Genomic DNA, 10149 nt, shown 5'->3' on the forward strand with positions numbered 1-10149 from the left:
ACCCCATAAGGAGCAATTTAGGTCACATGAGCACTTTAAACCGTCGGATATGTGAAAATAGCTGATCTACAAGCTCACAACGCGTCACGATGCGGCGCGCTGTGAGCTTGTAGATCTGTTGTTTTAGAAAAAAGTTAAACATTTTGAATATTTTTTGAAACATTATAACAATACAAATCTGGGGTCCACGGACAAATACATATTAATTTGGGGGTCCTTGATTTGAATATATTTAATAACCACTGGTTTAAACTACATTAGGAAACAAGCCCAAAATAAGCAACTAGAACTACACTTTAGAAACAAGCCCCAAAAAAACGCAACTCGCAACTAACCAATATTTACAAGCAACTTTACAGAAAAACAAGCCCAAAGTCGCTTATAATAAGCCGACATGGCAACACTGCTGCCGCTCAATGCAGCACACAGCTAAACGTGACGCCACCTACCTCTTCTATCAGCCAGCGCAAATGAATCTATGGCAGGCGCTTGTGGACGTTCGAGATTAATACCACAATATGCTTTGTTGGATTGTTTCAAATGATTAGAGCTGCAATACTGGAGATCTAACTGAGGTGAGTGGTTTTGTGGGGAAGGAGTGGGGTTGGGGGGGGGGTCACCTATTCTCTGTCCTCTTCTCTGGGGCACTGCATGGGATTCTGGGCTTTTTGAATGATGGTGTAATGATCTATTTAGAGAGGAAATTATGAGCCTATTATAACTTATTATTCATTTGTTCTCAGTCGATTTGCAGCTTAGGCTGCCGCTCCACACTATGGTCTATTTCTTGGAACACTTTGAAAGACATCTTAAATAAATAAAAAAGTGGACTTGGCTGACCTCTAGAGATCTAATATTATATTATATTCTATAATGTAACTTATTTTGTTTAATTACAGAATGGGGCATATAATAATGATCCCATTCCATTTTTCATCTCTATTGATTTGTGCTGATCTCTCTCTTCTTATCACTAGACTTATAAGGAAGGGATTTGGCTCCAGTCATTTTCCCTGCAGAGTTCAGCTCTTTGGCTGCCGGTCACTTCCACAGCAGAGGGGTTGCTGGCAGGGGAGCCACCAAGTAGGTACAAACACTAAAATGCTTTCAATAAATATTAAGTATTATTACTTTTTATATCCATACACAGTAAAAGCATCAGTGTTTGACATGTCCATTTGGATCTCTTTTTTTTTTTACACTCTCATGGGTAATTTATTTAGCACTGACAATTTTACTGTGTGTTCTACTTGTACAAATGTGTCAAAACTAGTAAAAATAAAAAAAGACCAGACCTTTCTTTTCACTATTACTAAATACATTGTCCCAAGCTATTGTCATTTTGTCATTATGCCCAGAAAGAGATTAAAGTTTCACCTCTGCTACATTGCTTGGAGAAAAGGAGGTTGACTTCTCCTTTGTCACTATTCTTCTCTGATATGAAATCCGCTCTCATTTTGGTGAATTCACATGGGAACTGCTTTTCTCTGCATCTTGGTTTTAGTTATGAAAGTGTGCTTTATTCTTGGAAAGTACCTGTATGTACAGTCAGACACCAACACAAATACATATTAAAAAAAAGGTTGTGCAGTTTGCACTTGTTTACATACATATCACTGAATGTTTGCAAATTATCCTTGTTTGTGTTGTCACTGCAGAGGCCATGAAGCCCCAGGAGGGAGAACTAGTGGCTGAAATCTCTAAGGTTGTCTTCACGTTTTCCCTCATTATCTGCTAGGTCTACCATTCTTAATTAGAGTTAAGTTCAACATTTAAAAGCCTTGACTTGTTTAGAATACATCAGTATACACAATAGCTACATTTTCATTAAAACCACAAAGTGTACATTTTACTTTGTTACAGTTTAATTAGGCCTACAGTCATTGAGGGATAGCAAAAAAAAAAGGGTATTATTATTGTTAGTAATATTTTGTATGCTTTAATTGCACACACAAAAACTGGTCATCTTAGTAAACTTTGCGTAGATTTCCTTTGATGCTCCAGATTGTAATTAGGCACCTTATTACTTTTTTTATTATTCTACTCCTAACTGAAGCTCATGACCAGAGCCACCCATAATGAGTGCAACAGTAGTGGTCTTTACATTCCTAGATTGTCAATATTACATACAGAAGCAAAGACTGTAGTTTTGTTGCTGTCGGGCAGAAACCACTTTCTAACTTTTCTAACTTCTAACTTTTTATGTTTTTTCGTAAATGAATGCCCTACTTGATCATACTACAGCGTAGCAGATCTACAAGCTTGAAACTCGTTTTGAGCTTGTCGATCTGCTACTTTTGCTATTTTTGAATTTGAAAAGTAACTGTTTTGGTTATTATTATTATTAGTTGTACACATGTCAAAGTTGCAGCATCGCAGACAAGCCTAATACTTTAACACTGCTGTCTTCTCAGCTCCAATGTATGGTGTCAGAACTGAAGGCTGGGTTCTCCACTGCCCTGCTAGAACTGAGTAAAATCCAACATGGAGACACTTTCCTCAGGGAGGAGCTGGAGGAGAACAGGAGGAGCTGTCAGAAGAAAGCCATTCGTCTTGAAGCCCTGGTCGAATCATTAAAGGTGACATTCAGTTTGCTAATTCACTTCTTTTTGCTCACATTAACTTTATTATACAAATTAAGAATTGTGATTTACTTTGTAAATGAAGTGAAGATGACATCATGTGTAGCCAGGTAAAAGATAGGACACAAAAATATCACTTAAAAAAAATGCTTCTCTGTTTTGGCGTGGTTGAATTGATTATTTATGTTGACAATTGTGAAATTGAGAACCGATTTCTTTAACCAACCTTGCCTCTAATTAAGTCAAGTGCAGAGCTTTTATTGAACCCAAACCAAAAAAGTAGGTTGCAGTACATAATAATAGGCTACCTAACTGTGTTGGACTTCTTTCTACAATAAAAGTTTCTCACACACAATAAGCGAGAAGTTAAACATCCCCACGTTCTGTATAGCATTGCATATGCGGTCAATCTACATTTGTCATTGAGCAGGCAAACACACTCACCTTTGAAAACAAGTTTGGAGGTCACGCATTGACTTGTTTGGCGGCTAGCCATGATGATCATTTTGCTAGCATCAGCTCATGTGTTCAGTTCTGGGCTGCAGAATGTTTCTTCTTTTAATTAGAACATTTGTAAAGTGCTATTACCTAAACAACTTCACTTACTTAGTGAATATACAAACTAATTGCATGCAAGTCTATAAGCTTTCAACCATATACTGTACACAACAACTTGGGGTCAATTACCTCACTTGAAGTGAAATGTGAAACTATGGCTATAAACACCATAGATTTACATGGACTTATAGCTAAAGGACAAGCTCACCACACATACACTATGACATTATAGACATGGGCCTACAAATGCTATACTAGCCCTTACACTGATGCTGAAATCTGAATGCAACTCCAATGCAACATGTCATGCTAAATATCAGTATTTTTAGGGCTGCAATTATTTATTATTTTCTTAGCCATTATTGTATTGATTTATTTTTAGATGAATTGAATAATCAAGAAGTGTGTTTTCTTCATAAATGGTTTAATTTTATTCCAGAGCAATTCTAATAGATTTCTTCTATGGTGCTTCCTATGGCGCTTCTCTGTCTTCTATGGTGCTTCCTATGGTACTTCCCTGTCTTCTATGGTGCTTCGCTGTCTTCTATGGTGCTTCCTATGGTGTTTCCCTGTCTTCTATGGTGCTTCCCTCTCTTCTATGGTGCTTCCTATGGTGCTTCCCTGTCATCTATGGTGCTTCCTAATATTGTGCTTCCCTGTCATCTATGGTGCTTCCTATGGTACTTCCCTGTCTTCTATGGTGCTTCCCTGTCTTCTATGGTGCTTCCTATGGTGTTTCCCTGTCTTCTATGGTGTTTCCTATGGTGCTTCCCTCTCTTCTATGGTGCTTCCTATGGTGCTTCCCTGTCATATGGTGCTTCCTATGTTGCTTCCCTCTCTTCTATGGTGCGTCCTATGTTGCTTCCTTGTAATCTATGATGCTTCCTATGGTGATTCCCTGTCATCTATGGTGCTTCCTATGTTGCTTCCCATAAATCTATGATGCTTCCTATGGTGCTTCCCTGTCATCTGGCTCGTTTTGCACAAAATGCCACAAATCATGAAATATGTTTTCCAATGTCCCACTTTAAAAATACAGGAGGAGCTTGGAGTGATGCAGTGCCAGATCTTGCAGCTGTACAGCACCAGCAGACGAAGACCTCAGCAGGATGGAAAAGGCACCTTACCAAAACAGAGAGAAACGTAAAACAATACATCTATATAAGCAGTATAAGAGTGGAGCACATGGCATGACACACTATGCTATGCTTTAGTACCATTGTTCATATCACATTAGTATAAAAGTTGTATGTTGAACATCATGTGGAAGTTGATGATCTATCTGTCACACTGTACCTTTTTAGTGATTCAGGGGGAGCTGTCTGTGAAAGGAGCCAATGTGAGTGTTCCTCAGGTCCATCTACTTCCTCCCCAAGGGGCAAAGTTCTTCTGCAATCTTACCTTCAAGGTCTCAAAGCAGGACTATGTGAAGGGAAAGGTAGGGTCACACAACTGTTGTGTTATGCCTTTGTAATTTAACCACCGACTTTCTAATGTTTAACCAGGAAATACAGGTATTAACGCCCATGTTGCCATACTCGTAGGGAGACATATAGTTACACAGTTTCACATACAGCACATGTAGTCTTGCATAGCCAGGCGATCAGAGATCTACGCGTACTGATACATCTGGGGAAATCTAAATTCATTGAATGGGCACACGCAAGACGTTAAAATAATGACCTGTTTCTGTAGTGTGTGCCTCCGATAGTGAGAGTATGCTGAAGACATAGCCTACTTATGCCTTATTTAACAACAGAGTGTTTGAAAGTGATGTCCAAACTACATCTTGTTCGCACTTCTGTGCCCATGAGCCATGCGCCATGTGCATCACGGGTTCGAGTCCCGTTCCCGATTATCTTTACTTCATGTCTCTCCCCATCTCTCTCTCTCTGTTTCCTGTCTGTGTCCACTTTCCACTATAAATAGAGGAAGAAGACCCCCAAATATCTTTTAAAAAAAAGAAGAAATGGACTCAAAGACGCTTACACAGGTAGCGCTTGCCCTGCGCAGTAGATCCTCGTTATGCTGTGTAGGTTTCGTTTGTTCACACATGTGCAATTGGTGCGCTGGGTGAGCACCCTAGTGGCCGAAATCTGGGGCAAAATCTGACTTTTAATCAAAGTTAAAAATATGTATGACTCTTGAGAACATGAAAGCTAACCTGTTCAATATCGCGACCGATTAATTATATTTGTGCCAAGTTTGGAGGCAATTGTACTACTGGTCTGCCGTGGGAACACGAACACACACACAAACAAATGACGCATTATGGATTGTGTGTAAAATAAGACGATACATACTGTAATTGCTTTATTAATCAAATAAATCAAAATCACTTACTCAAGAGAAGCCTCAACAAAGTCCCGCAACAGTTAAGGGAATTTGTTGATGCAACTGTTGAGTAAGAACGTCCCTCGAAGGATTGTTGAGGGATTTTGTTGAGGAACCTAATTGTTTTGTAACGATGACTTTCTTTTCACAAGCTTGGGAGAAATGTCATGTTTTGTGATGATAATTGATATGTAACCTATGTCCTTATCTAGATGCAAGGCATCAGGTGGCTATGCAACTTCTCCACTCAGAATGGGAGTATGTTTCAACCTTAAACCAACTTTATGACAAATACAAGACTCCACCTCCTCTCCACATGAACTTTGAGCCTTAGTAAGTACTCTCCAAATTATGTATAATTTGATGTACTGACCAAATTATGCATCATACTATATTGTATCATTGACTAGTTAAATTGTGCATCATACAGTAGTAACTACCAATACAATTATGCATCATTGTAATAAATACCAAATTAAGTACCATAGTAACTACCGACTAAATTCTGCATCATCGAAGGCTGTAAAGAGTAATAACAATTTCATTATTTACACTGGTCAGATATTTTGATGTCGACCTTGCTAGGAAGGCAGATGTAATCTTATTTCTCCCCGTTTAGATGCACGTTAGACTCCCGTTTAGATGGCCGCAAAAGTTTAGATCAGTGTAATGGTTAAAAGATTAACTGAGCAGGCTAAGCAAGCTCAGCCCTGACTTTAAATCTGACTCAATGCTATGTTGCTGGCCATCACTTTCTTTTTCACAATATGCAGTGTTTAACTGAAGTTGTCTTGCCATTAAAAACTCAGATTATCTTCTCCCAAACATCACCAATTATATTTAATCTCTAATTAGTTTTGTCTTATTACCACTCTAGCCAGGCCTTTCTGAAGTCTGTGGAGCAGCTGTTACAGCGTCACCTAATGTTCAGGAATACCCTGCAGGAACGGCTGTCTGCAGAACATTGGAAATCACTTGTCGGAGACATTCTTGTGCAGCTCATTGGCCATAATGATGTAATTATTGGATGGTGTTGAATTAACATGTTATTTGTTGTTATTATTACAGTGAAAATTCAGCATACTCACAATTATTCTGGTTTGGATCCTGCAGACTTCTTTCACAGATATGTACATTGGTTACACAACTACCCTAGCTACGTTCCTCTCACTGGAGTTCAACAGACTTAACACTGAAAAAGCTCCCAAAATGCAGGTATATGTGCACAGAATTTCTCCCTCAGAGATAAATGTTGTATTTCATTTTTACATCTTATGAGATAAGGCCAGATCTCATGTTAATTGTGTAACTGATTCATTTCATTAGTATAATGATGAGAATGTGTTCCCACTGTTTTTCTTGGGAGATGAGATTATACGTATAATTATTTTTGAGATATATACCACCCACACAAATGACCCATTTGTATCATATCTTATGTTTCTATGATTGTGATGCTCCACTTTAACCACATGAACCCTAGTGTCTACTATTTTTTGCAACTAAACTAACTGCCATAATATGGCAGTCAGTGTGCATATCTGTGACCTATGTTTTTTCTCTCATATTACAGAGTGGTCATATGGAGAGAGAGGAACTGAAACTGCTGTCCCTGCTGTTAGCTCCAGTCTCTCGCATACACAGCTACCTAAGCCATATTCAAGTGAGTCATCTTCTACGTCAGTGTGTCCCTCTGCATCCAGGATGCTGGAGGGTTGACTTTGTCAGTTCAAAAGGGATTTTTGCCCCTGCAAGAGACACAGACTTCCATGACTTAAAAAGAAAATCGAGGTCTGTCGCATACATACCCCTACAGTAAGCTGTATTAGATACATTACTAGTTAATTTATCAGAAAAGGTGCCCAGTTTTGAGCAGTTTAGGAGTGCATTTTCCATTCAAACTAGAGGTTATTGGTCGCCGGTCTGTCGCATACATATACCCACAGTAAGCTGTGTTAGATAAATTACCAGTTAATTTATCAGAAAAGGTGCCATTCAAAGTTAAGGTAAGGCTGTTTATGTTGCTGCTGCTATGCATTGAAAGAAGCTTTGCAACGTGTGGATGTGCCGCTTTTTTATTATTCATTGCCATGCAACCCAGCAGGTTATATTAGCTCAACATCCTTAGCACATTTCTGAATATTAGAAAATGAAAATTAGAAAATGTTATTTCACATGGTAGGTTAAGTCGGCCCATAGTACTCAACTGAAATAAATGATGGTATTATTTCAGTATGGCTGAGCTGATAAAATAATAATTCCTTCCATCTGGAGCCTCAATGTATATTAGTGATAACAATCGCTTCTTCGTAGAATCTGTTGCAGTGGACGGGCAAGGAGCATCCAGACTGTAGCCTCCTCCTGGGCACTGAGAAGTCTCTGAGGAACATCCTGTCCCACTGTCATGTGATCCTGGAGGACGAAGTCCGATGGGAGAATGAAGCAGCAGGACAAAGGTCAGACCCTGGCACCGATACCACGGGAGAATCCCTTGGTATATGTGCCCTTTCAGTACTGTATATGGGTGTTGCATTACAATAATGTAGAAACTCCCAAGTTAACAATTATGTATTGGATTGGTCTTGGAGAATGGGTGTGTTTCGATTACACATCAAACAGTAGATTGGGCCTGATCTGTTTTTAATCTATGTGCCATTAAATGAGGACTATATGAAGTACTGTATGCACCTGAGTTTAGACATTAATGTCCAGGTAGCTCAGTCGGTAGAGCACTTGCCTTTGGACCACTAGGTTATCATGGGTGCAATGCCGTGAACCGCCAACTCAGCGTATGAGTATCATGGCTTGGGTGCAGCAAGTCGTGCAGTGAGTATTGGGACCTAATGGTAGGTGTTGTGCTCGTCCTCAGCAATCCATCTCCCAGGGGTCTAGCGTATTCAAATAGGACTCCTGCGTTCTTGACTGATACCAATAAGCCTCTCCTTCCCTACTTACTTACTCATTAGAAAAAGGTGGTAGGGATTAGGGAGAGAGGTATACCCTACTCAGTCAAGGTGGCACCTCCTATCATACATTTTGTTGTTGAATTGGACTCAGCAGCCCAAAAGGCCTAAACATCATTAAAAAAAAACATTCACACTCGCACAGAATAATTCAGGTCTTAAATCACATTAAATCAGTTTGTGTATGTTAATTTACTCTTTATACTTACTTTCCCTGGTAGCTGCTCAGGTGCTCCTCCTGTGTGCATCTCTTCTGCCAAGTGCCGTGGAAGGAGCCAGGTTTGTCATACCAGGGAGACTCAGCCACCCAGGGAGGAGTGTAGCACTGCTACTCAGAGGTGAGCGTTGCCCTCTGCTGGTTATAGGCAGTAAGGTAGGCAAGGTGTGTGTACATGTTTCATCCAACAACACACCACATATGAGGAGATTTCAATAATTAATTTCCCTCTCTGGATGAAGGGCAGGCACATGCACACATAGCATCTGCCCAGTTGATTTAATAGTAAGCCCTTTTTGCAGTTGCTCTCTAGCCTGCTTTCACTCAATACAAAGATCTAGGCTAGACACCGGTGTCTTGTATGCAGGGATGTACAAATAGTCTCGCGTCTCGCGTAGCTTTCTGCGTGAAGTGGGCGGACGCCTTTTTAGGTTAGGAGACCGGAAGCAGGTTGGCAAAACGCGAGAGACTATGCAGATACGGGAACTAAGCGGGAGATGGTGTGTCTTGCCGATTTTGGTGGGGAGAGTCTTGTTTTTTTTTTGCTATTTTTGCTGAGTCTGCTGTTTTTGGAGTGTGTTCCGGTGCGTTAGCCTGGCTCCACACCTGAATCGCTAGCCGTCGTCCTAAAACACCCTGCCCCGGGTCTAAACCGGCGGCCTCGGACCGCGAAAAAAATGGGGCAGTGTGTTTTGGGACGAGCGTCCATACAACGTCCAAGAAGAGGTAGACCTCGTTGCTTTAGAATGTTTATGCTGAAAAGTAACAGTTTTGGCCATAATGAGGTTTCCGCCCGACAGACAATATATTTATATTTATATTGTTTTTCAGGACTTTCAAAAAGCGTTAAGCAAAATGGGGTCCGGGGACCCTCAGGGGTCCTTGGGGGGTTCAGGGGGTCCCCAGCAAAATGGTATTATTAAATATGGCACTTTTATTGCTACCTTTAACTTTTTAATGGATCCTATGTAAGTAAAGGCTGATAAAAGTGTCAAACTCCCAAAATCCACCAGAATATTGGAAATTACATCTAGGCCTACTCTGTTCAAAATGTCCTGGGGGGGACCCCCAGCGTGGTCAAGAACCCCCACCCTGGGAAAAGATCTCCTGTTAGAAAGGTTGTCAGGATCGGATCGGGAGTTGAACCCATGACACGCTGGATCACCAGCAAATATGATATGCACCTGGACCGCTAGGCCAGCAGGCACCCCAAGATGTTAACTTTTGACCCATAATTAGTCAACACAAATCTTGTATTGAGGTCCACGGCCAAATACATTAATTCGGGGGTCCTTGATAATATATATTAAAAAATAAAACGTTTGAGAACCACTGTACTAAACTACACTATACAAAAAATACAGAATACTATTATTATATCAGTGGGGGAGAAATGCACTAATTGGGCAAAATTAATGTCAACATGAGACCAATATACTTGATAGTCACGTGACTCATGAATAATAATAATAATAATAATAATAATAATAATAAT

This window comes from Gymnoscopelus microlampas (genome assembly GCF_963454915.1).
Source record: "Gymnoscopelus microlampas genome assembly, chromosome: 20".
In the NCBI taxonomy this organism is placed as follows: domain Eukaryota; kingdom Metazoa; phylum Chordata; class Actinopteri; order Myctophiformes; family Myctophidae; genus Gymnoscopelus; species Gymnoscopelus microlampas.